Consider the following 24,544-nt stretch of genomic DNA (forward strand, 5'->3'; position numbering starts at 1 on the left):
CTCCAAAAAAGAAATACAGATGGCCAACAGACACATGAAAAGATGCTCCACATCGCTAATTATCAGAGAAATGCAAATTAAAACTACAATGAGGTATCACCTCACACCAGTAAGGATGGCTGCCATCCAAAAGACAAACAACAACAAATGTTGGCGAGGCTGTGGAGAAAGGGGAACCCTCCTACACTGCTGGTGGGAATGTAAACTTGTTCAACCATTGTGGAAAGCAGTATGGAGGTACATCAAAATGCTCAAAACAGACTTACCATGTGACCCAGGAATTGCACTCCTAGGAATTTACCCTAAGAATGCAGCAATCAAGTTTGAGAAAGACCAGTGCACCCCTATGTTTATCGCAGCACTATTTACAATAGCCAAGAATTGGAAGCAACCTAAATGTCCATCGATAGATGAATGGATAAAGAAGATGTGGTACATATACACAATGGAATACTACTCAGCCAGAAGAAAAGGGCAAATCCTACCATTTGCAGCAACATGGATGGAGCTGGAGAGTATTATGCTCAGTGAAACAAGCCAAGCGGAGAAAGAGAAATACCAAATGATTTCAGTCATCTGTGGAATATAAGAACAAAGGAAAAACTGAAGGAACAAAACAGCAGCAGAATCACAGAACTCAAGAATGGACTAACAGGTACCAAAGGGAAAGGGACTGGGGAGGATGGGAGGGTAGAGAGGGATAAGGGGGGGGAGGAAGGAGTGGGATATTAAGATTAGCACGCATTGGGGGGTGTGGGAGAAAGGGGAAGGCTGTACAACACAGAGAAGGCAAGTAGTGATTCTACAACATTTTGCTATGCTGATGGACAGTGACTGTAAAGGGGTTTATAGGGGGGACCTGGTATAGGGGAGAGCCTAGTAAACATAATATTCGTCATGTAAGTGTAGATTAATGATACCAAAAAAAAAAAGGCAGTTCCTGTGTGGTGACCTCCAATGAGTTCTACACAAGGGTATAAAGGGCATATAAATGTGTAGGCAAAATGTCTGTTTGTGTTTTTACAGAGGATCAAAGCCTAATTTGGCTACCCTGAAAATGAACTAAGATATGATATGAAAAAGACTTCCAACATCAGCACTCTCTGGGAGACTCATGCCAGAAGATGATCATCAAAAAACCCCAACAAAGATCCACACAGTGCTACAGCTGTAGATGCACTCATCCCACCAGTTCCTGGACTTGCCATGGGAATGAAGAAGGAGATATCTAAGCTGGCCTGCACATACAGTAAAACAACAAATTTGACTGGATCTATACTGTTGGAACTCAACCAAGAATTAGGAGAAGTGCAAATTGTAGCGCTCCAAAATCTTACAACTACAGACTATCTACTGTTAAAAGAACATATGGGATGTGACCAGTCCCCAGGATTAGGTTGTTTTAATTTGTCTGATTTCTCTCAGACTGTTCAAGTTCAGTTGGACAATATCCACCATATCATAGATAAGTTTTCACAAATGCCTAAGGTGCCTAACTGGTTTTCTTGGTTTCACTGGAGATGGCTGGTATTTACAGGTATGCTTTGGTTATGTAACTATACTCCTATTATGTTAATGTGTGTGCACAATTTAATTAGTAGTTTAAAACCTATACATGCTGAAGTTACTCTACAAGAAGATACGTCAAAGAAATAATCAATCTTCCCGTGTTTTCTTCCACCTGCTACTTCTATAGCTTTTCTTCTTCCTTCCTAATTACAACCCTTAAATAGAATTCGTGCCTCATATCAAATTTACCGAGTATCATAATTCTTCCAAGTGGTAAAGATACCTCAAGACAAATGCTGGGCAAAGAAGCCACAGGGCATAAATATGCAGAGAAGTAAAAAGCTAACCTTTTCAAACAAGAAGGCTTCTCTCTCACTTACCAACTTTACATTTCCCTGTATGGCCCCGAAGATGACTGGTTTACCAGAGACAGGTAAGATTCCTCAAGGGAGGAACAACCTAAGACAGGCACAGTTGCAGGGGGGCCATCAGGTGCGAAACTGGGGATCAACAGAGGTGAGGCTTAGAACCTCACCCCCCCTGTTCTGAGAGAAATCTTCTGCATACATGGGTGTCTTATTGCCCTTGTCTAGCTTGGATTAACACATTGTCTATAGGCACACACCTGATCATCTACATTTCCTCTCTTACAACACTAAACTATGTTTTCTACCTTTATCTTGTATCTACCTACCACTTCAGCATTTTATTAAGAATAATAATAATATAGAGAGAAATGTGGTATCCACATATAAATCAAGTATAAAAATCAAATGAGTATTCATATTTGAACTGACTGTTTATAGTTCATAATGCTTGAGCAAAACCGAAAGTTTCTGTGATGACTTCCCTTGTACTGTTCACCATGTAACTTATTCACTATGTAAGAATTTGTTCTCCATGTAAGAACTTGTTCATTATGCTTCAGAAGATTGGAGACTGACGAAAATTAGGCTTGGGGTGGATTAATGATTGTGCATTGAGCATTGACTCCCCTATACAGAATTTTATTGTTGTTAACAACCATTCAATCAATAAATATGAGAGATGCCCTCACAAAAAAAAAAGTGCACACTTCCTATTGTAAAATAAATAAGTAACCAGGATGTAATGTATAGCATAAGGAATATAGTCAAAATATTGTAACAGCTTGGTATGGTGATAGCTGGTACCTAGAATTATCATGTATATAAATGTTGAATCACTGTGTTGTACACCTGAAACTAATGTAGTACTATGTGTCCACTACCCTTCAATAAAAAATAATTATCTACAAAAAAAATTGTTAAAATAAAAAATATTGTTTTATATATATTTTACTGCAATAAAAATAATTCCAAAAAGAAAGAAGAGAAAAAGAGGAAAAAAGAAACACAGAAAAGACATAACAAATTGAAATCAGTTAACAAGATGGCAGATTTTATTTCAAACATCAATAATCACAATAAATGTGAATGATCTAAACACACAGTTAAAAGACAGAGATTGTCAGATTGGATCAATAAGAAAAACCCAACTATATGCTATCTACAAGAAACTCACTTTAAGTGTAAAGAAATAAATTAAATGTAAAATGGGAGAAAGAGATACCATGCAGGTATTATCAGAAGAAAACTGGGCTAGTTATGTTAATTTCAGTCAAATCTAATTTCAGAGCAATGATTATTTTTAAAGATAAAAAGGGTCATTTTGTAATGATACAGGTGCAAATTTTTAAAAAGATATAACTACCCTAAATGTGTATGTAGTTAACAAGAGAGTTTCAAAATACATAAGGCAAAACACACAGAACTTAAAGGAGAAATAGACAAAGCCACAATTATAGTTGGAGCATCCAACATTCCACTATCAATAATTGATAGAACAAGTAGGCAGAAAATCAGTAAGGATATAGATAACATAAAGAACACTATCAGCCAACTTGACCCAATTGACACTTATAGAATCCAACAACAACACAATACAAATCTTAAGAGAACATGAAATAATCATAAAGTTAGCTCATATTCTGGACAAGTATCCCCTGAGAAATTTAAAGTAGTAAAAATCAGACATGTCAGACCATACTGCAATTAAACTGGAAATCATTACCAGAAAGTTGTCTGGAAAATCCTTCAATGTTTTGGACTTGAAAAGTATATTTCTAAATAACCCAGGGATCAAAGGAAAGAAGTTCTCATGGGAAATTTAATATTTTAATTAAATAAAAATGAAAATAAAGCATATTGAAATTTGTAGGATACAGTAAAAGCAGTGCTTAGCAGGAAATTTATAGCATTCGATATTATATTAGAAAAGAAGGTCTCTAATCGTTAATTGAAAGCACATGCAGAGGAAATAACATGATATTGACTATGAAATTTAAGCTGGGTAGGGAGAAGAAGTAAGGACATGAAGGGAAAATGGGAGTAGCAGATTTAATGAGTTGGGCTAAGGTATTGTTAAGATGGAGAAATAATAGGAATGAATTTGAAGGAAGGAAGTGTTAGTTGAAAAGTGGGGTGCTTCAAATTGAGAAAATAAAAGAATAGCAATTTTTAGTAATGATAAGCTCAGTGGTATGGCCATGTCAGTTCGTGGCTAAAGTAGGGTGGAGAACAAGGTATTTGGAAGAAAAAAGGTCAAGGAGCTGAGAGGCCAGACTATTAGAAAGATCATCTATGTAGATACCTAAATATCAAAAATTTTGACTGGAATGGTGCTAGAGAGAGTGACAGTGAGCAAGGTACTAAAATATTCAAGGAATAAAGGTGAGTGTTCTGGGGTCAGCACTTGACTACCCTGATGGCAGATAGAGGCTAATGTAATCTGATGACATGAGATTCAAAGTTGGGAATTGTTACTGAGGAGGGAGGGAGACTATTCTGTAAACAGTAATGAGGAGGGCACCTCCCCCACTTCCAGGCCTTGTGGTGATAGAGGTGTGGGAGAGAAGAAAACACCATTTAAGGGGGTTTAGGGAGAGTAAAGACCTTAGAGGAGAGTTTGATTTCAGTTAATCAAGAAGATGAAGGGAATATACGGGGAAGCAGTTGTGGATACAAGGGAATTTGATGATGACTGTCCACAAATTACACGAAGCACAGTGGAAGGATTTCAGAAGTTGGGAAGAGGAGGAACATGAAGTCATAAAAGTGCTTTACAGAGCTGAGTACACTTAGTAAAGAAGGGATGACTTGGGGATCTCAGGGTGACTTAGGGTGATTGACATAAACAGATAAAATCCATGGTGAGATTATTTGTGATGGTTTCAAGACAAATAGTAATGGTGAAGCCCTGGGGAGTGAAAATTGGTGGTCTGTATCAATCAATCATGGTTCAACCAGAGACGCAGAACTAAGAGAGTGATAACTAATATATGTATACTGGTTTTATATGATTGGTTTTGTGATTAAAAATCAGTTTATGTGATTTTAAGGACTGGCTAAGAAAGTTCAGAATCTATAAAGCAGGCTGTCAAAAAGGGAAGATTGCAGGCAGGCTCAAACCCCTGGGCACTGACCAAAACTCTTGTCAACAGGCAGTCAGGAAGGGAAGATCATGAGCAGGATGAGACTTTATTGTCATATGGGTCAAAACTATAGTTCATACGTGAAAATTCTTCTCTCTCCCAGGAAAATCTCAGCCCTGCTTTGATGGCCTTCCAGTGGATTCAGACAGGTGCACCCATATAATCCTGAATAAAATTCCTTACTTAAATTCAACTGATTATGGACTTCTATCAAATCTACAAAGTACCTTCAAATAAATACTTAGATTATTGGTGTTTGATTGAATAACTGGGGACTATAATCTGGCAAGGATGACATATAAACTGACCAAAAAAGTCCACCCCTTGTCAATTTGTCACACATAAACCATACTTAAACCATACTTACTCTTCTAATAAGGACAATAGCAAAGTCATATTTCCACCTAATATGATAAAACTGTCCTGTGTACAACTGAAACCATCCCATCCCTTTCCCTAGAAGAAGATGGAAAGTCCTTGGGTGATTTTCATTTTTCTCCTTTGATATCCTTTAACTTAAATATTGTAATGTGTAATACAAAGTTAACTATTATTAATATATTTTATGTTATAAAATAAGGAAATAAGAGGGAAGAAAGCAAAAACATTTGGTTAGTATATATGCAAAAATATTCATTATCAAATTAGAAAGAAATATTCATAACTATGTGTGTTCATTTCTGTACTGACCATGTGGTCATAGCTGATATTTATAACTACACTTTTATTCTCCCTATTCCATATTGCCTTTGCCCTCAGCAAGTACCACATCTGATTGTGGTTCTTTTCCTAGTGGGGTGAGTCAAACCTTCATTCCTGAAAGGTCTGAGCCATTAGCACTCCTGCCAGAATTGGGTATGGGTACTTTTTCATTGACTTTAATCACAGGGCATGGGAGTACTAAGTACTTAAAATTGAGAAAAGAAATGAATAGCAGTTTTCAGTAATGATAAGGCCAATGGTATGACCATGTGAGTTAGTACCTGAAGAAGGGTAGAGATCCTAAGGGATTGCCTATGTTCCAGACATAATCTTCCCTATCTCCCATTGTGCAGTGGCAAACCATTCTCCCTTTGGTAATCATGATCAATCATCACAGCCAATACAATAATTCCCTTCTTTGCCTGTTGATTCAGAGGCATGAGGGGCCCCAAATGGCTGGGTGGCAGTCTTAACTTCCAGTTCAATGGAAATGTTGTGTCTCATGGTGGAAGCATTACTTCTTTTGGAATGAAGACCTCTATATTCACAGAGAGTGTAAAAATGATGCTAGTGGCTCACTAGGGGTAATAGTGAGTAGAGCCACTCTCATTTCTACCCCTTGATTCCTGGACCTGTGAATCCTGGCCATGTGAGAAGTAGCATCATATACTGGATGCTGATTCAGATCAGATACAGCATCCTAGAGGACCTTTCCCCAGTCCTGAAAGGTACTGCCACCTGCTGACACTGTTACTGAGTTTTTGAAATGCTATTCCACCATAATATCAAGCCAACTGCTTCAGAATGATGGGGGAGTGGCGAGAGCAGTGAATTCCATGAGCATGGTCCTATTGCCACATTTAATTCTGTGAAATGAGTTCCTCAATCAGAAGCAATGTTGTGTGGAATAACACGAGAGTGGATAAGGCATTCTGTAAGTCTATGGATGGTAGTTTTGGCAGAAGCATTGCATTCAGGAAAGACAAATCCATATCCAGAGTATGTGTCTATTCCAGTAAGAACAAAAACTGCCTCTTCCATGATGGAAATGACTCGTTGTAATCAATCTGCCATTAGGTAGCTGGCTGATCACTCTGAGAAATGGTTCCATGTGAAAGACTCAGTGTCATTATCTGTTGCTGGCAGTTGGGCACTCAGCAGTCCATATTGTTGAACCCATGCATAACCTTCATCCCTACCACCATGGGCACTTTGTTCAAGAGTCGATTGAGTAATGACAGGAGTAGCTGGAAAAAGAGGCTATCTGGTGTCACAGAACAGTTCATCATCTAGACATTTGATTATTAACTCCTCCTCTGCTGAGGTCATCCTTTGATGAACATTCACATGGGACACAGATGCCTTTATATTCCTTGTTCTTTCATTGAGTTCTATCCATACAACTTTTTCCCAGACCTTCCTATCACCAATTTTCCAATCACATTCCTTCCAAGTTCCTGATCATCCAGCCAAAATACTGGCCATGGTCTGTGAATCTATATAGACTCCTACCTCTGACCTTTTCTACTTTCTATGCAAAATGAGCATCCAGGTTCACTGTTCAAAGTTCTCTCTACTGGGAGGATTTCCATTCACCACTGTCCTTCAGGGATCTCCTGGGAAGAGGCTGTAATCCTGCACCAGTTTCTGGTGGTGCCTGCATATTGTACAGAACCATCTGTAAACTAGGCCCAGCTTTTCTCTTCCTTAGTCAGCTGATCATAGGTAACTACCAATGAGACCATAGGTGTGGGCTAAGAGAAGGTAATGTAGAAGGAGTAAGGACCATGGGCATTTGCGTCTGCATCACACAACATACTTGAACCTCCAGGTACTCATATATATCACTTCTGATCTCAAGCCTGATCTCATATATATTGCTTCCATTTGATAATGGAGTGCTAACTGTAAACTTTATGGCTTTGTGGGTCTGACAACACCCAGTTCATAATGGGCAGCTCAGACTGCGTGGTACCATGGTGACCAATGGTTAAACATTCAGTCTCTACTAAGGCCCAGAAGCAAACCAAAAGCTATTTCTCAAAATGAAGGTAGTTTTCTACAGAGGATGGTAAGACTTTGCTCCCAAATCCTAAGGATCTACACTGTGATTCACTTCAAAGGGTCTACTAAAGGTTCCCAGTGGCATCTCTTTCTGCCACTGCCCCTTGACACATCATCAGATCTACTGGAGCATATGGCCCAAGTGGCAGAGCAGCTTGCATGGCAGCCTGGACTTGTTGCAGAGCATTCTCTTGTTCTGGGTTTCACTTAAAACTAACTGGTTTTATTGGCCACTTGATAAGTGGACTAGAGTAGCACAGCCAAATGAGGTATATATTGCCTCTAATATCCACTTAGCTTTTGTGCCTCTTTTAGTAGTAGTAGGGGCCAGATGCAATAACTTATCCTTTACCTTAGATGGTATGTCTTGACATCCCCCAACCACTAGACCCCTAGAAATTTCACTGAAGTGGAAGGCCTCTGAATGTTTGTGGGATTTATTTCCCATCCTCAGCTCCACAAATGTCTTGCCAATTTAGAGTAGTTGTTACTTCCTGTTCACCAGGTCTAGTCAGCATAGTGTCATCAGTGCTAGAGGCCAGCATGAAATCCTCTGGAAGAGAAAAGTAAAAAAGTCTTTTGTTGACATAGGGCTGGAGGGTTATTTACTCCTGAAGAAGGACAGAGAAGGTATATTTCTGGCCTTGCCAGCTAAAAGCAAAGTGCTTCTGGTAGTCTTTACTAACAGGCAGAGAGGAAAAAAACATTTCCGAGATCAATAGCTGCATACCAGGTACCAGGGTAGGTGTTAAATTGTTCAGGCAACAAAACCACATTTGGAAAAGTGGCTGCAATTGGTGTCACCACATGATTAATCTCATTGTCATTCTCTAAGATTGAATTGTCTTTTGCATAGGCCAAATAGGCAAGTTAAGTGGGGATGTGGTGGGAATTACCACCCCTGAATCTTTCACATTCTTGATAGTGGCAATAATCTCTGCAATCCTTCCAGAAATGCAGTATTGTTTTTAGTTTACTTTTTTTTTTGTAGACAGAGACATTTACCTTAGATGGTATGTCTTGACATCCCCCAACCACTAGACCCCTAGAAATTTCACTGAAGTGGAAGGCCTCTGAATGTTTGTGGGATTTATTTCCCATCCTGACTCCCACTTGGCCTTCTCTACCATAATAGCCCTCATTCCAAAGGTCAGGGAACTAATGTGGAGATTCTGCCAGCTATGGAATATGTCTATTGTAAGTATGTATTTTGAAAATGGAGTGGGTTTGGGAATCCAGTGGGCCCACTGTGAGATGGGTTTGATGTAAAACTCCATTAATCACCTGACCTTCACCAGCTCTTATTCTGACCCCTATTCCACCATCCTGGGTGAACCACAGTGATGTTTTGGATCACCAAAAATTAGAGTCAGTTCTGAGCTAGTGTCCAGTAATCCCTGAAAAGTGTAATTATTTCTTTTTGTTCAATGCACAGTCATTGGTTTCTTACCAGGAACTTGAAGAATTCTGGAACCCATTCTTTACTCCTGCCTGTGGTAACATGGATACTGTGGGAGGAACCATTTTACTCTTGACCTCTGCCAATGATGAAATGATTAAATAGAGTGTAGTGTGAGATGAAGAGAAGATATATCAAGAACTGTGAAGGGTCTGAGATTTTTACCTTACTTACACACTAATGAGTTAGCCTGCCATAGATTTTTAGACACCAGCAGAAGACATGAGTATTAACAGTAGCCAGAGTATTAACATTTTCTTAGAGCAACACAAAGATGTCCAGGTGTTGCCTGCACATGCAGTGGGTAGCATTACAGCAGATGAACCTTAAGCTTAGGGAATCTGAATCTCTTATGATAGACAACAAAGGTGGTTGCCGTTTATTCAACAAAATTATCTTATTATACTGGACAGTAAGCACACTTAATCTGGAGACTTTCTGTATCATCCAAGGCTGTTCACTATACAGATATCATTAAAAAGATAGTTTGGAGCAAAGGTAGCCAGTGCCTCTGCTTGCAAGATACATAGGAATATGGGAGAACCATGGAGAATTGCTTCCCAATAAGAAGGCTAGAAAAAAGTTGGATTGATGGGTAGAAACTATTAGAGAGCCACGGAAGAATTAGAATATAGTAGCACTGTGAAGGTGAAGGTAGAATGGAGTTTCAAGAAGGTGAGTGTGGCCATCATTGTCAAATACTACTGAGAAGTGGAGTATGATAAAGTTGAAGAGGTTATTGAATTGGTTGACTGGTGACTATTTTAGCTCAAGTCCTCTGAGAAGCAGATACCAGGACAGGATTAGATGTGTGAGATTTTACTAGGGAAAATGCCTGTGAGAGAAAATGTGGAGGCAGCTGGGAGGGCCATCAGTCTGTGATTCAGGTAAATAATCAGGAATTCTTGAGCTGTTGGGGAAGCCTCAAACCAAAGATGCCATCACAGGAGTCCCATATCTCCCAGGGATATACCTGCCTTGGTATCCCTGCTGCACTCAGTCATTGGCCCTTCCTCCTTCATAATAGAACCTCATTTTTGTACCCATACCCACCCCACACCCAGCTCCAGGTGTGTGTCAGTTAGAATATATCAATTAGTGCCTTCCTCTGGTGACAGTGGTTTGGAGGTGGGCACCTGTCTAATGAAAATGAAGGAAAAGAATTAATTCCAAGTTTGTGGGAGTGCATTTCTTTCTTTCTCTGGATGTAAGAAGAGAAGCATATTGCCCAACTGCTAAATGACATCTAGCCTGAGGATAGAGACAACAACATACTGCAGATGCTGAGTATGGGAGAGCAGAGAGATGGAGAAACCCTGGCTCTTGGATGTTATCAAGCATCTGACTTAACCAAACTTAGTCCCTGTCCTTTATCTGAATATCTTGTTTTATGAGATAATAATCTCCTTATTGTTTAACTGATCTTGAATTGGGTATTTTATTGCTTGCAGCCAAAATGTCCTAGGATACACAAAGCCAAGACCAACTTTGCTAGTGTTTCTTGGACAGGTTACTTAAACTCTCCGTGCCTCAGTTTCCTTATCCATAAGATGGACAAGGCCAATATTCAGTTGGTGTGCTTTGATAGTGACTAAAAATGGAATTACTTCCCTTTGGAATAAGAAATGTTTTAGCTGTATTTCAATAGTGGATAATACTTTGTTGCTTGGAAGGAATGATCTTGCAATTGCATATGGTGATGAGATAGTTATTTTTAGTGTAAATATGGAAACCCATCTGGGATGTTAAGAGACTGTTATCTAGGTAATTCCAGGAACTGGGATTACTAAGAAGTTGAGAAAATGTCCATTTTGATTGTTCAAGGTGATGATTCTGCACTAGAGAGTTAGCAATAGCAGACTCCTACTTGTTTAAGATATAGTTGAGGTGATTGCAAAGTGGAGCAACCCATACAAAAAGAAGCAGATGAGGGCTGGCATTGGTTCTTGCCACAAGTTTGTAACCCAGTTTAATCCAATAAACCCTTTACTCATTTACTGGCTGAGAAAAGGCTGCTTAAAGAAGTTGAGACACTGAAATGTCAGGAAGCTTTTGATAAATTAAAAGGCAACTTGGTAAACAAGTGGGACAATGTCAAACTAAAAAGTTTCTGTACAGCAAAGAACACTATCAACAAAATGAAAAGGCAACTTACAATATGGAGAATATATTCATAAATGATATATCCAATAAGGGGCTAATGTCTAAAACAAATAAAGGAGTCATATGACTCAACACCAAAAAAACAAATAACCCAATTGAAAAATGGACAGAGGACCTGAATAGACATGTTCCCAAAGAAGACATACACATGCACATGAAAAGATGTTCCAGGCGGAGCCAACATGGCGGCGTGAGTAGGACAGTGGGAATCTCCTCCCAAAAACATATATACTTTTGAAAATACAACAAACACAACTAGCCCTAAAAGAGAGACCAGAAGACGCAGGACCGTGGCCAGACTGCAGCTACACCAGCGAGAACCCAGCGACTGGTGAAAGGGGTAAGATACAAGCCCCGGCCCTATGGGACCCGAGCGCCCCTCCCCCCAGCTCCCGGCGGGAGAACAATAGGCAGAGCGGGAGGGAGACGGAGCACAGGACTGCCGAACACCCAGCCCCAGCCATCCGGGCCAGAGCGCAGACACAGTAGATGCCCAGGGGGCCCTGGATACTGGGAGAACAGGGAGTAAGACCTCTGAGCGGGTGCTGAAGCTGATGCCCCTGTGACAAAGAAAAGCGGGGGCTTTTTGAAAGTCTTAAAGGGACAGGGACTTAACAGCTTGACGAAAAAACCCAGGTCACAGTACAGCAGCTGGAAATTACAGGGAAAACCGGGTGCACTAACCCCCTGGGCAACAGCTCTGAGACCCCTCACGGAGGCAAACAGTCAAGCAGCACCCCCATCCATCACCCCACCGGGCGCTGCGAAAGCAGAGAAGCAGCCTGAGACAAATTCCGCCCACAGAAAGGGAAATTTCTCCCTCCCGGCCAGGCAAGACACAAAGACCCACTCTACACGCAATTACCCAACACAAGCCACTAGGGGTCGCAGTTGCCCCAGTAAAGAAAGGCCAGTAGTAAGTGAAAATTTTGGCCCTCCCAGCTGACAGTCAATAGCACCTGTCAACATGAAAAGGCAAAAAAATATGATCCAGACAAGACTAACCCAGACAGCTTCGGCATCTGCTACATCTTCCCCTGAGAAGGAATCTGGGGAGATAGATTTAGCCAGTCTACCTGAAAAAGAATTCAAAACAAAAGTCATAACCATGCTGATGGACTTGCAGAGAAATATGCAAGAACTAAGGAAGGAGAATTCAGAAATAAAACAAGCTCTGGAAGGACTTCAAAACAGAATGGACGAGATGCAAGAGACCATTAATGGACTAGAAAACAGAGAACAGGAACGCAGAGAAGCTGATGCAGAGAGAGATAAAAGGATCTCCAGGAATGAAAGAATTTTAAGAGAGCTGAGTGATCAATATAAAAGAAATAATATAAGAATCATAGGCATTCCAGAAGAAGTAGAGAGAGAAAAGGGGATAGAAAATGTCTTTGAAGAAATAATTGCTGAAAATTTCCCCAAACTAGGGGAAGAAATGGCCTCTCAGACCACAGAGGTACACAGAACTCCCATGACAAGGGATCCAAGGAGGGCAACACCAAGACACATAATAATTAAAATGGCAAAGATCAAAGACAAGGACAAAGTATTACAAGCAGCCAGAGAGAAAAAAAGGTTACCTACAAAGGAAAACCCATCAGGCTATCATCAGACTTCTCAACAGAAACCCTACAGGCCAGAAGAGAATGGCATGATATACTTAATGCAATGAAACAGAAGGGCCTCGAACCAAGACTACTGTATCCAGCACGAATATCATTTAAATATGAAGGAGGGATTAAACAATTCCCAGACAAGCAAAAGTTGAGGGAATTTGCCTCCCACAAACCACCTCTACAGGGCATCCTACAGGGACTGCTCTAGATGGGAGCACTCCTAAAAAGAGCACACAACAAAACACCCAACATATGAAGAAGGGAGGAGGAGGAATAAGAAGGGAGAGAAATAAAGAATCATCAGATTGTGTTTATAATAGCTCAACAAGCGAGTTAAGTTAGACAGTAAGACAGTAAAGAAGCTAACCCTAAACCTTTGGTAACCACAAACTTAAAGCCTGCAATGGCAATAAATTCATACCTTTCAATAATCACCCTAAATGTAAATGGACTGAATGCACCAATCAAAAGACACAGAGTAATAGAATGGATAAAAAAGCAAGATCCATCCATATGCTGCTTACAAGAGACTCACCTCAAACCCAAAGACGCGCACAGACTTAAAGTCAAGGGATGGAAAAAGATATTTCAAGCAAACAACAGAGAGAAGAAAGCAGGTGTTGCAATTCTGGTATCAGACAAAACAGACTTCAAAATAAAGAAAGTAACAAAAGACAAAGAAGGACATTACATAATGATAAAGGGCTCAGTCCATCAAGAAGATATAACCATTATAAATATATATGCACCCAATACAGGAGCACCAACATACCTGAAACAAATATTAACAGAACTAAAGGAGGAAATAGAATGCAATGCATTCATTCTAGGAGACTTCAACACACCACTCACTCCAAAGGACAGATCCACCAGACAGAAAATAAGTAAGGACACAGAGGCACTGAACAGCACACTAGAACAGATGGACCTAATAGACATCTACAGAACTCTACATCCAAAAGCAACAGGATACACGTTCTTCTCAAGTGCACATGGAACATTCTCCAGAATAGACCACATACTAGGACACAAAAAGAGCCTCAGTAAATTCCAAAAGATTGAAATCCTACCAACCAACTTTTCAGACCACAAAGGCATAAAACTAGAAATAAACTGTTCAAAGAAAGCAAAAAGGCTCACAAACACATGGAGGCTAAACAACACGCTCCTAAATAATCAATGGATCAATGACCAAATCAAAATGGAGATCCAGCAATATATGGAAACAAATGACAACAACAACACTAAGCCCCAACTTCTGTGGGATGCAGCAAAAGCAGTCTTAAGAGGAAAGTATATAGCACTCCAAGCATATTTAAAAAAGGAAGAGCAATCCCAAATGAACGGTCTAATGTCACAACTATCAAAATTGGAAAAAGAAGAACAAATGAGGCCTAAGGTCAGCAGAAGGAGGGACATAATAAAGATCAGAGAAGAAATAAATAAAATTGAGAAGAATAAAACAATAGCAAAAATCAATGAAACCAAGAGCTGGTTCTTCGAGAAAATAAACAAAATAGATAAGCCTCTAGCCAGACTTATTAAGAGGAAAAGAGAGTCAACACAAATCAACAGTATCAGAAATGAGAAAGGAAAAATCACAACAGATCCCGCAGAAATACAAAGAATTATTAGAGACTACTATGAAAACCTATATGCTAACAAGCTGGGAAACCTAGGAGAAATGGACAACTTCCTAGAAAAATACAACCTTCCAAGACTGACCCAAAAAGAAACAGAAAATCTAAACAGACCAATTACCAGCAACGAAATTGAAGCGGTAATCAAAAAACTACCAAAGAACAAAACCCCCGGGCCAGATGGATTTACCTCGGAATTTTATCAGACATACAGGGAAGACATAATACCCATTCTCCTTAAAGTTTTCCAAGAAATAGAAGAGGAGGGGATACTCCCAAACTCATTCTATGAAGCTAACATCACCCTAATACCAAAACCAGGCAAAGACACCACCAAAAAAGAAAACTACAGACCAATATCCCTGATGAACGTAGACGCAAAAATACTCAACAAAATTTTAGCAAACCGAATTCAAAAATACATCAAAACCATCGTACACCATGACCAAGTGGGATTCATCCCAGGGATGCAAGGATGGCACAACATTCGAAAGTCCATCAATATCATCCACCACATCAACAAAAAGAAAGACAAAAACCACATGATCATCTCCATAGATGCTGAAAAAGCATTTGACAAAGTTCAACATCCATTCATGATAAAAACTCTCAGCAAAATGGGAATAGAGGGCAGTACCTCAACATAATAAAGGCCATCTATGAAAAACCCACAGCCAACATTATATTGAATAGCGAGAAGCTGAAAGCATTTCCGCTGAGATCGGGAACTAGACAGGGATGCCCACTCTCCCCACTGTTATTTAACATTGTACTAGAGGTCCTAGCCACGGCAATCAGACAAAACAAAAAAATACAAGGAATCCAGATTGGCAAAGAAGAAGTCAAACTGTCACTATTTGCAGATGACATGATACTGTACATAAAAAACCCTAAAGACTCCACCCCAGAACTACTAGAACTGATATCGGAATACAGCAAAGTTGCAGGATACAAAATCAACACACAGAAATCTGTGGCTTTCCTATATACCAACAATGAACCAACAGAAAGAGAAATCAGGAAAACAACTCCATTCACAATTGCATCAAAAAAAATAAAATACCTAGGAATAAACCTAACCAAAGAAGTGAAAGACTTATATTCTGAAAACTACAAGTCACTCTTAAAAGAAATTAAAGGGGACACTAACAGATGGAAACGCATCCCATGCTCATGGCTAGGAAGAATTAATATCGTCAAAATGGCCATCCTGCCCAAAGCAATATACAGATTTGATGCAATCCCTATGAAACTACCAGCAACATTCTTCAATGAACTGGATCAAATAATTCAAAAATTCATATGGAACCACCAAAGACCCCGAATAGCCAAAGCAATCCTGAGAAAGAAGAATAAAGTAGGGGGGATCTCACTCCCCAACTTCAAGCTCTATTATAAAGCCATAGTAATCAAGACAATTTGGTACTGGCACAAGAACAGAGCCACAGACCAATGGAACAGACTAGAGAATCCAGACATTAACTCAGACATATATGGTCAATTAATATTTGATAAAGGAGCCATGGACATACAATGGCGAAATGACAGTCTCTTCAACAGATGGTGCTGGCAAAACTGGACAGCTACATGTAGGAGAATGAAACTGGACCATCGTCTAACCCCATATACAAAAGTAAACTCAAAATGGATCAAAGACCTGAATGTAAGTCATGAAACCATTAAACTCTTGGAAGAAAACATAGGCACAAACCTCTTAGACATAAACATGAGTGACCTCTTCTGGAACATATCTCCCCGGGCAAGGAAAACAACAGCAAAAATGAGCAAGTGGGACTATATTAAGCTGAAAAGCTTCTGTACAGCTAAAGACACCATCAATAGAACAAAAAGAAACCCTACAGTATGGGAGAATATCTTTGAAAATGACACATCCGATAAAGGCTTGACGTCCAGAATATATAAAGAGCTCACACGCCTCAACAAACAAAAAACAAATAACCCAATTAAAAAATGGGAAAAGGAACTGAACAGACGGTTCTCCAAAAAAGAAATACAGATGGCCAACAGACACATGAAAAGATGCTCCACATCGCTAATTATCAGAGAAATGCAAATTAAAACTACAATGAGGTATCACCTCACACCAGTAAGGATGGCTGCCATCCAAAAGACAAACAACAACAAATGTTGGCGAGGCTGTGGAGAAAGGGGAACCCTCCTACACTGCTGGTGGGAATGTAAACTTGTTCAACCATTGTGGAAAGCAGTATGGAGGTACATCAAAATGCTCAAAACAGACTTACCATTTGACCCAGGAATTGCACTCCTAGGAATTTACCCTAAGAATGCAGCAATCAAGTATGAGAAAGATCAGTGTACCCCTATGTTTATCGCAGCACTATTTACAATAGCCAAGAATTGGAAGCAACCTAAATGTCCATCGATAGATGAATGGATAAAGAAGATGTGGTACATATACACAATGGAATACTACTCAGCCATAAGAAAAGGGCAAATCCAACCATTTGCAGCAACATGGATGGAGCTGGAGGGTATTTTGCTCAGTGAAACAAGCCAAGCAGAGAAAGAGAAATACCAAATGATTTCACTCATCTGTGGAATATAAGAACAAAGGAAAAACTGAAGGAACAAAACAGCAGCAGAATCACAGAACTCAAGAATGGACTAACAGGTACCAAAGGGAAAGGGACTGGGGAGGATGGGTGGGTAGGGAGGGATAAGGGGGGGAGAAGTAGGGGGGTATTAAGATTAGCATCCATAGCGGGGTGGGAGAAAGGGGAGGGCTGTACAACACAGAGAAGACAAGTAGTGATTCTACAACAGGTTGCTACGCTGATGGACAGTGACTGTAAAGGAGTATATAGGGGGGACCTGGTATAGGGGAGAGCCTAGTAAACAAAGTATTCGTCATGTAAGTGTAGATTAATGATTTTAAAAAAAATGCAGTTCCTATGTGGTGACCTCTAATGAGTTCTACACAATGATATAAAGGACATATAAAAGGGTAGGCAAAGGGTCTGTTTGTGTTTATACAGAGGATCAAAGCCTAATTGGGCTACCCCGAAAATGAACTAAGAAACGATATGAAAGAGAACTTCCAACATCAGCACTCTCGGGAAGACTCATGCCAGAAGATGATCATCAAAAAACCCCAACAAAGATCCACGCACTGCTACAGCTGTAGATGCACTCATCCCACCAGCTCCTGGACTTGCCATGGGAATGAAGGAGATATCTAAGCTGGCCTGTGCATACAGTAAAACAACAAATTTGACTGGATCAATACTGTTGGAACTCAACCAAGAATTAGGAGAAGTGCAAATTGTAGCGCTCCAAAATCTTACAACTACAGACTATTTACTGTTAAAAGAACATATGGGATGTGAACAGTGCCCAGGAATGGGTTGTTTTAATTTGTCTGATTTTTCTCAAACTACTCAAATTCAGTTAGATAATACCCATCATATCATTGATAAGTTTTCACAAATGCCTAGGGTGCCTAACTGGTTTTCTTGGTTTCACTGGAGATGGCTGGTAATTACAGGTATGCTTTGGTTATGTAACTATACTCCTATTACGTTAATGTGTGTGCGCAATTTAAGTAGTAGCTTAAAATCTATACATGCTGAAGTTACTCTACAAGAAGATATGTCAAAGAAATAATCAATCTTCCCATGTTTTCTCCCGCCTGCTACTTCTATAGCTTTTCTTCTTTCTTCCTAATTACAACGAATTCTTAAATAGAATTCGTGCCTCATATCAAATTTACCGAGTATCATAACTCCTCCAAGTGGTAAAGATACCTCAAGACAAATGCTGGGCATAGAAGCCACAGGGCATAAATATGCAAAGAAATAAAAAGCTAACCATTTCAAACAATAAGGCTTCTCTCTCACTTACCAACTTAACATTTCCCTGTATGGCCCCGGAAGATGACTGGTTAGCCAGAGACGGGTAAGATTCCTCAAGGGAGGAACAACCTAAGACAGGCACAGTCGCAGGGGGGTCATCAGGTGAGAAATTAGGGATCAACAGAGGTGAGGCTTAGAACCTCACGCCCCCTGTTCTGAGAGAAATCTTCTGCATACGTGGATGTTTTATTGCCCTTGTCTAGCTTGGATTAACACATAGTCTACAGGCACACACCTGATCATCTACATTTGCTCTCTTATAACACTGAACTATGTTTTCTACCTTTATCTTGTATCTACCTACCACTTCAGCATTTTATTAAAAATAATAATAATAAAGAGAGAAATGTGGTATCCACATATAAATCAAGTATAAAAACCAAATGAGTATTCATATTTGAACTGACTGTTTATAGTTCATAATGCATGAGCAAAACCGAAAGTTTCTGTGATGACTGCCCTTCTACTGTTCACCATGTAACTTATTCACTATGTAAGAATTTGTTCTCCATGTAAGAACTTGTTCGTTATGCTTCAGAAGATTGGAGACTGACATAAATTAGGCTTGGGGTGGATTAATGATTGTGCATTGAGCATTGACTCCCCTATACAGAATTTTATTGTTGTTAACAACCATTTGATCAATAAATATGAGAGATGCCCTAACAACAACAACCAAGAAAAAGTACACACTTCCAATTGTAAAATAAATAATCAACCAGGATGTAATGTATAGCATAAGGAATATAGTCAAAATATTGTAACAACTTGGTATGGTGATAGCTGGTACTTAGAATTATCATGTATATAAATGTTGAATCACTGTGTTGTACACCTGAAACTAATGTAATGTAATACTGTGTGTCAACTACCCTTCAATAAAAAATAATTATCTATAAAAAAAAAAAAAAAAGAAAAAAAAAAAAAAAGATGCTCCACATCACTAATCATCAAGGAAATGCAAATCAAAACCACAATGAGATACCACCTCACACCACTTAGGATGGCCACTATCCAAAGACAAGAAATAACAAGTACTGGTGAGGATGTGGAGAAAAGGGAACCCTACTACACTGCTGGTGGGAATGTAAATTGGTGCAGCCACTGCAGAAAGCAGTATGGAGGGTCCTCAAAAAACTCAAAATAGAAATACTATACAATCCAGTAATTCTGCTTCTGGGAATTTACCCAAAGAAAACAAAGTCACTGATTTGAAAAGATATATGCACCCCTATGTTTATTGCCACATTATTTACAGTAACTGAGATATGGAAGCAACCAAAATGTCCATCAATTGATGAATGGATAAAGAAGAGGTCTTACATATACACAATGGAAAATTATTCAGCCATAAAAAGAAAGAAATTTGGCATTTGTGACAACATGGATGGACCTAGAGAGTATTATGCTAAGTGAAGTAAGCCAGGCAGAGAGAAAATACCATATGATTTCACTTATATGTGGAATCTAAAAAACTAAACCAAACCAAACAAATGAACAAAACAGAAATAGACTCATAGACACTGAGAAGTGACTGGCGGTTATGAAGGGGAAGGTGCTGGGGGATGGGTGAAATAGGTGAAGGGGATAAAAAGGCACAAAATCTCAATCATAATATAAATTAGTCACCAGGATGAAAGTATAGCATACAGAATACAGTCAATAATTCTGTAACATCTTTCTATGTTGACAGTAACTCCTTGGGTGAGCATTCAATGCAGTTAACTGTTGAATTACTATGTTGTATATTTGAAACTAATATAATGTTGTATATCAACTATACTTGAATAAAAAATATGCTTTGAAAAGTAAAAAAATAAAAAATATAGAAAGTACTGCTAAGATTAAAAATATGAGAGAAATCTTCCCATAATTTCACTATCTAGATTTAACCATTTAACACTGTGGAATATTGTACTCCAGCATTTTGAAAAATAAAAGTGCCACGTCATTAAAAAAAGGCAATTTGGTAAGAGACAAGATTTAGATTATTCCTGATTGATAAATTCTTTGTACCTAGAGAAACTTTGAAGCAAGGATGTGAGGCTATGTTGACCCAGGATGGAAAAGGGAGGGAAAAAAAAGTCCCTTTCTTGTTATAATCAGGAAATTACTGTCTATGCTGCTAATAACATTTCTTGAGTGTCTCCTATGTAGCAAGCACAGTGCTAAGAACTTTATGTACAGTATCTCATGTAATCCCCAGAGCAATCCTACAAGTAAGTAACAATATTATCCCCATTTTTAGGGGTGGTATTCAAAATATTTAACAGTTGGTATGGTATAGGCCCTGATCAATCAGAATGGATGACTAGACATTCAGTACAACCATACTCATGTACATCAGTTGATATTGGCCTTGTCCATTTTATGGATGAGGAAACCAAGTCACAGAGAGTTTAAGTAACCTGCCCAAAATACACAGCCAGCAATGGAGCTGGGGATTTGAACTCAGATCAGTGGATCTTCAAAGCCTGCATTTGGCTGTTACCACTATGCTGTGCTGCATCATTTCCTACTACAGAGGGAAGGCTGACCATATGGCTAATCATATTTGGGTGCATGATAAACCTGAACCATTAGTTATTCAGGGTCACTATTTTCCCCTAGTTAATCTAAAGCCCTGACCTGAATAACAATTCCAGTTGAATATTGTAGAGATGGACGTGGTAATTACCTAATCCAGCCTTGATACCAAACACGTAGAAGACATGTTGTCATATGGCAGACATAGCCCATCCTGGAGGGATTAAGGACTTTTGCTTTAGGATTTTGTGGGGGGATAGGAGTTTACAGAGGAGGGATGGTAGTTGCTAGGTCAAGAGTAGGATAGTCAGGGAGTGGCCCAATATAATTTCTCCTGAGTTAAAATAAAATTACCCATTGAATGCAACAACATTTGAATGCTCCTAATTACAGTCTTGCCCTAACAAGGTAGGGAGGAAGTGAGGGAGAACGTGATGGTGGGCTGGGGGGTTGCGGAGTGGTGGTGAGGAGGAATCCACATAGGAAGTGAGAATGAGGGACTGAAAAAGAATCTGTTCACGTTCTGATGAAATCAGTAGTTTCTTTCAAAATACCGCAAGTCTTTTCTCACCATTTCAGCCTGGACTCAGACTTGGCCAAAGTTCAAACAACATCAAAGTTTATTTTTGAAATAAAGGTTTATTTCCTCATGGAATTCTTGAAGGGTTTGCCCTGGGCTGAAAGGAATTTATTTTAGGACCTTGAGCCCTCTTCAGCTTAAACGCCTATTGCCCTAGGAGGTGATTAATGGCTGTGTAAATTTCCAGTCCTCCCCTGGAGGTTCAGCTCTGAGATGAACCCCTCCCCGCTTGGTCCCCTCAGAAGCTTCAGCTCTCTCAAGGGCAGTAGTATGCTCTCTCCTCTCAAATCTTCTAGCACTGCTCTGCTTCCCACTCCCACTCTTTTCAGAGTATGGCATTGATTAGCACGGATTTTGTTGGCATTGCTGATTGAATCATGGAATCTATTCTGATTGAAAAGCCAAAAGCACCCGGTTTGCTTTCTTTGGGTGTAGGGAAGTTGGGGTTCCTATGGCCAGGATCCTCACTGAACTTAAACCACCTGATGATGAAACTGGCCTGTTGCTGGGCTGCCGCTTCCACACCTTTAGGCAATAAGCTATTATTGCACTATATAGAGAGCTCGACCCAGTGCTCTGGGCAGAGGTAGAGACCGCTAGTGCTCAACCTACCGCCAGAGAACAAGCCAGGTAATAAACCCTTTCACACCAAAGAATGTTTTGTTGTCAATTTCCTTGGTCACACTGAATCCATAGCGAACTTGCCCAGGGCTGAAACCCATTGGCAAGACAATTGGTGAAAGTCGGCAGGTTTCACTGTTGACCAAGGAAAAAGACAGGCTGCCCTTATGGGACGGGTGCTTCAGCAGGCTGCCCCTGTGAATGGGGAGACAGTGGATCATCCCTGAATGGGTATGTGGTCTAAGGTTGCTTGCCTCCTAGAGGACTGGGCCCCACCCCAGGACTGGAGGCAAGTGCAGGTGACACCTGAGACAATAGGGGTGGCTCTTGGTAGAGTGAACAGATCCTTTGAGAAGCAGAGTGCCCTTGAGTCAGTGGGGACTGTGGGTTGGCTTCTTCTCACAGTCTTTAAAAGGTCTACAGAGGAGATCCAAGAAATGGTGGCGTGAGAATGTGAGCTGTAAACTTCAGTAGATTCCCTGAGGAGGGAAATGGCATTGAGGCAGGAGGCAGCATGAGAATGCGAGCTGCAGACTTCTGTGGATGCCCTGAGGAGGGAAATGGTATTGATGCGGGAGTAGGTGGCACGAGAACGTGAGCTGCAAACCTCTGTGGATTCCTTAGGAGGTGGCACAAGAACGTGAGCTGCAAAGCTCTGTGGATTCCCTGAGGAAGGAGATGGCCTTGATGCGGGAGGAGGCAGCACGAGAGCGCTGGCAGCAAGGTGCCACTGGAGATGACACGGCAGCACTGCCAGGTGTTCTGAAGGAGGAAGAGGCCATCAAGGAAAAAGACAAACTCCTGAGGGAAGCACAGGCAGAGGTGGCATGAGAATGTCAGCTGCAAAGCATTGAGCTGAAGGTAAGAGACCTTCTGAAGACTGAACTGGCATTGTTGCGAGGCACTGTAGCAGAGGAGGCACTGGGGGAGTGGAGAGAAAGGTGCCATCAGCCCCAGAAATGGAGGAGCTGGAGAAGGATGAAGGGGTGGTGCTGGAAGCACTGGTGCCTCCTGTATTGAAAGCATGCCCAGGGGTTGTAAAGAAAATAAAAGACCCAGCAGCTGAAAGTTCCCCAAGGAGAGGAGCAGCGCCCTCCCCAGGTCATAGAGCACTCTATGGTCTGCCCCTATACTCAGGCTGAGCTGGTGGATTTGGGCTCCTGGTTTAGACAGAAGCCCTTGGAGTCAATATCAGCTTGGCTCCTGCGTCTGTGGGACTAAGGGGTGGATGGAATTGTTCTGTCAGGATCAGAGATGGGAAAGCTTTCCACACCTATCGGGTGTGAAGAGTCCCTATTGGGAGGGAAGAGTCCCTGACTGTGCAGCCTGCCTTGAGGCAGTGATTATAAAATGCACATCAGACCCCAGGGAGTCACTCCCTCCTCAATTGGCTTATGGCTGCACTTTGTGCTGTGTGGCCCAATCCGGATGATCTGCCATCCTGTCCTGTTATATGGCAGACATGCTGAACTCCAACAGGTGCTATGAGAGCTAGGCATAAGAAATGCCATCTATAGTCCAGACAATTATGGCCCAGATGAAGAGATTTTCACTACTGGGATGAGAAACATTGTACTTCAAACAGCTCCCACATCCCTCTTTGGGTGTCTAGTGACCATTCTTTTCCCTCACTTAGGGCATCCCATAAGCAAGGTGACACATACAGTAGCTGACTTAGGAGAGGCTGAAGCAATGAGAGCCCTGAAAGAAATAAGATCTGCTACTCACAAGAAGAATTTAAAGGGCCTCGTGAAGGTTTCGAGGACCCAGATGTGGGTTGATTTAATACAGGAAGGAGCAGATGGAAGGAAATTAGATGGAAAGTCCAATAGGATCTTACTAGAGCTATGGCAACAGCTGAAACCAGAGCAGCAGTTCCAGCCATTAAGACCAAAGAGGCAGAGGTCAGAGACAGAGCCACGAGTCCGGCCTGTGTGTTTGCAAGAATTCCTGCTGGAGAACAAGCCAACTGCACTTGAGCCCACACAGAAGGTGATTGGGGAACACGGTTTGACTGAGGGAAAGGTCAAGGTATCTGCCTTGAGGGACCAGGGGGTGACCGGAGGCCACATGTTGAAATAGCTATCCATTGATCCCCAGTGAACATACAACGTGTCCTGGCTCTGGTGGACACAAGGGCTGAATGTTCACTGATTCATGGTAACCCTGAGCAGTTCCCCGGGACCCCCACTATCGTAGATGGATATGGGGAGAAGGCTATCAGAGTAAAAAAAAAACAAATCCCTTTGGGAATAGG

Source organism: Manis pentadactyla, chromosome X (genome assembly GCF_030020395.1).
Source record: "Manis pentadactyla isolate mManPen7 chromosome X, mManPen7.hap1, whole genome shotgun sequence".
Taxonomy (NCBI): domain Eukaryota; kingdom Metazoa; phylum Chordata; class Mammalia; order Pholidota; family Manidae; genus Manis; species Manis pentadactyla.